Raw genomic sequence first — 4532 nt, 5'->3', positions numbered from 1 at the left:
GCCGCTACGTGTTTGTGTTGCTGCAGCCGGCCGCTAATACACCGCTTCCCACCTACAGCTTTCTTCTTTGCTGTCTCCATTGTTCATTAAACAAATTGCAAAAGATTCACCAACACAGATGTCCAGAATACTGTGGAATTTTGCGATGAAAACAGACGACTTAATAGCTGGCCACAACGGTGTCCCAAAATGTCCGCTACAATCCGTGACGTCACGCGCAAACGTCATCATACCGAGACGTTTTCAGCAGGATATTTCGCGGGAAATTTAAAATTGCACTTTACTAATCTAACCCGGCCGTATTGGCATGTGTTGCAATGTTAAGATTTCATCATTGATATATAAACTATCAGACTGCGTGGTCGGTAGTAGTGGCTTTCAGTAGGCCTTTAAATGTTCCCGAGTGAAACTAGCGTTAGCTTTAACCGACTAACGTTTATGTTTTTTTAAAATTTATTTTATAAACCTTTATTTATAAATTGCAACATTTACAAACAATTGAGAAATAATATCTGTGGCAGTCACTTGGCTTAAACCGGCTTAATATGACGTCATAACAAATTTATGGTGTATGAATATATCATATGACGCCGGTCCAATGATATATTCATACACCATAAGTTTGTTATTCGTCGTGAGGATATTCAAATTAAAATGGGCTTTCAAGAAGTCAACACTCCATCGCATAAAATGTTCAAAGTCGACATTTTTACGTCGATAATAAGGAAGCCATTTTCCCGGTTTTTTGTTTACCTTTGACCCGTCAAACGAGAGTCTCGCGAGAACTGGACCGGCGAATATCCTCCAACATGTCCATCGCCGAGGCGACGATAACAAACCCCGCCGTTCGCTTGGCGATGTGCTCCGGTCCAAAATGTTACTCCTCCATTTCTCGTTTTGTTTTTAATGCTAAACACTTTGACGAACCGCTTGTGGACAACTGGGCCGAAATGAGTGATATAAAGTCGGATCAAAGGCAAGTTCGTGGACGGTGGAAGTTCCAATGGCAACGGATGACTTGACACTGCTACTACTTGTTAAAGGTACACTTTTATTTATGTATTTTCATGGCTTTGGCTTGGTGGAAACTAGCTTTCACATTTAAAAAACCCCATAAATTAAAGCATTTATTTGGTAATTATGAATCGCTGAACTAAACGCTTAAATTGTCATCAGTGGAGCTGTCAGTCAAACGTATTCTTGGCTCCTATTGGCTATCGGACGATTGGTATCCGCCCTCTGCGGCGTACCTTTTTTTGTGTGTTATTCCTTAAAAATATCGAATACCATACCGTCCATTTGTACGTTTTACTCTCCATTAGTTGTTTGGTGACTTCCTGTGTGAAGGTGGTGGGAAAGAAAACTCGACATTTCGCCATCATTCGGTTAAAATGGTCCAGAATAATACCTGAACTTACGAGCTTAATTGGTTCTGTGACGTAGCTCTTAAAGGGGACGTGCTCTTTTTTTTGGTAATGTTGCCTATCATTCTCAACCACTTTGTAAGACAAGAACACTAGGGATGTCCGATAAATGCTTTAAAATGTAATATCGGAAATGATCGGTATCGTTTTTTTTTTTTTATCGGCATCGTTTTTTTTATTATTTTTTTTTAAATAAATTAAATCAACATAAAAAACACAAGGTACACTTACAATTAGTGCACCAACCCAAAAAACCTCCCTCCCCCATTCACACTCATTCACACAAAAGGGTTGTTTCTTTCTGTTATTAATATTCTGGTTCCTACATTATATATCAATATATATCAATACATTCTGCAAGGGATACAGTCCGTAAGCACACATGATTGTGCGTGCTGCTCCGCTAATAGTACTAACCTTTAACATTTTAATTTTAATTTTCTTGAAGGAATCAATAAAGTACTATTTATCTATCTAACAGTTAATTTTACTCATTTTCATTAATTACTAGTTTCTATGTAACTGTTTTTATATTGTTTTTCTTTCTTTTTTTATTCAAGAAAATGTTTTTAATTTATTGATCTTATTTTATTTTATTTATTTTTTAAAAAAGGACCTTATCTTCACCATACCTGGTTGTCCAAATTAGGCATAATAATGTGTTAATTCCACGACTGTATGTATCGGTATCGGTTGATATCGGTATCAGTAATTATAGAGTTGGACAATATCGGAATATCGGATATCGGCAAAAAGCCATTATCGGACATCCCTAAAGAACACAAATGTTTTTCTTTTTTTAAGTTGTAATGTATGGCAAGTACGAGTTGGCTAACAATGCCAGCTAACAGGAGTACACTATTCCGCCCTTAAAGCCCTCTAAAAACAACAACAATACTCCATGTGCATCTTGCGAGCTGACCATTAGCTAAGTGTTAGCGATATTATTGTAAGCGCTAACGCAGACAATCTATTTTTAGCGGCGCTGTGGCCACAATGAGCTAACTAGCTTATGCTGCTATATCAACATTGAGCTGCTGCGTCGCCTCTGAGCTGGTGAAAGTTAATTCCAGACGATAAATCATGCCTCTCACCTGGTTAGTAAAAGGTTGTGGATGTAAACCGACAAGATGGTTAACTTTGGCATCCAACTTAGACCCGGAGATGGCGAGAAAGCCACGAAAATACGTTCCTTTGCGGCACTTTTTAATTTTTTATATATTTTTTTTAACCCTTTGTGAGGATTATGATGACTTCTTCCTCATGAACATCCCATCAGTCTTTATCCCAGTGAGAGCAGACTTTGTACAGTAAGTGATTGTTTTATTATGTCCGTAGTTTGTAGATATGGTTTAGCACTTAGCAATACTGCTACATGATGCTTAGTGTTTCACTAAAGCTCTCATCTGTTTGTAGACCACCCTCCTAATATTCAGGATCAAAAATATACGTTTCTGGATCATTTGTCCCAAAGTAGTCTTTGTTGTCTCTCATGAAGTCTGCCATCACTAGTGGTGTTGACGGAAAAAGCAAACGTATGCTAAAAATGAGCAAAATACATAAATATGACATGTTATTATGAATGTTACCACATTACATATATATATATATATATATATATATATATATATATATATAATATATATATATATATATATATATATATATATATATACACACACACACAGTGTGTATATAAAACGTTGATGGATGTTTTGTAGCGTGCTTTATAGGCGGAATAGAGCGACTCCCATTGGCTCCATTGTTAGCTGACATTTGCTAGTGTTTATTGACGATTTAGAATGCATTAAAAAAGAAAAACATATGTTCTTGTCTGGCTGATTGTGAATCGTAGGCAACATTTTCAAAAAAAATAACAAAACGTGCAGTCCCCCTTTAACTCTTAAAAACTTGTCTCTCAAATCAACATCTCCCGTGGAAAATAATTAAAATCAATTCAATTGGTGCTGACTGAGCCCCGCCCAAAACAGCACAATTTTCAACATGTAAGAAAAGCCTTTTAATAGAAAAATATATGTCGGGATCAGAATATTGTATAAAAACAATACAATACAATGTAGTGCAGTAGTTTTATGAAGTAATAATAATGAAAATGTACTGTATTTACCAGGGAGAGTGGACATGTACGGTACTTCCTTCCAGCTGCAGCAGCTTCTCTATATTTTCATGGATAAACGCCTGCCGTTTTACATATTAAGATTTTTCCTACTGTCTCGCCAAGTTTCGTCCCTCCCACACTTGGAAAAACAACGTCATGTCCATCCCTTGCCATAAGCTAACGTTAGCAAATAAGATTTTTGCAAAAAAAATTGATAGCAAAATATGTGTTTACATTTTTTTTGGCGTATATACATTAATTCAGTGTCACAAAAAAGCTTTTGTAATAAAGACATTAACCTCGATGTTTGCTAGCGTTAGCCGTATTGAGCTAACTAGCCCAGTTAGGCGGCCTACAAGTTAAGGCGCTCAACAGATTTAGCTCGTTAGCGAGTCCTACACCACAGTTTACCAGCCGTCGTGGGCTAAAATTCAGGGTTTGATTGATTGATTGAGACTTTTATTAGTAGATTGCACAGTACAATTGACCACTAAATGGCAACACCCCAATAAGTTTTTCAACTTGTTTAAGTCGGGGTCCGCGTTAATCAATTCATGCTACAAATATATACTATCAGCATAATACAGTCATCACACAAGTTCATCATCAGAGTATATACATTGAATTATTGACATTATTTACACGGCACTATGGCGTTAAAGAGAATATATTGCGTTCTATCAGGCCGTATTTTATCCAACTTTGAGTGGACCGCGATCATTTTGGCGACAATAACCATGTGAAGACCTTTTCAATCCGTTACACCTAGGGATGTCCGATAATGGCTTTTTTGCCGATATTCCGATATTGTCCAACTCTTGATTACCGATACCGATATCAACCGTTACCGATATATACAGTCGTGGAATTAACACATTATTATGCCTAATTTGGACAACCAGGTATGGTGAAGATAAGGTCCTTTTTTTTTAAAAACTAATAAAATAAATTAAGATAAATAAATTAAAAACATTTTTTTGAATAAAAAA

General features: G+C 36.5%; 1 pseudogene; it reads left to right on the top strand.

The window, feature by feature from the left end:
• Nucleotides 1-1516, top strand: part of LOC133656335 (membrane-associated phosphatidylinositol transfer protein 2-like) — a 98630-nt pseudogene extending 97114 nt beyond the window's left edge.
• Nucleotides 1517-4532: the final 3016 nt, after the last annotated feature.

This window comes from Entelurus aequoreus, linkage group LG08 (genome assembly GCF_033978785.1).
Source record: "Entelurus aequoreus isolate RoL-2023_Sb linkage group LG08, RoL_Eaeq_v1.1, whole genome shotgun sequence".
NCBI lineage: Eukaryota > Metazoa > Chordata > Actinopteri > Syngnathiformes > Syngnathidae > Entelurus > Entelurus aequoreus.
Note: the sequence above shows the minus strand (reverse complement) of the source record. Positions and strands in the feature narration are given on the sequence as shown.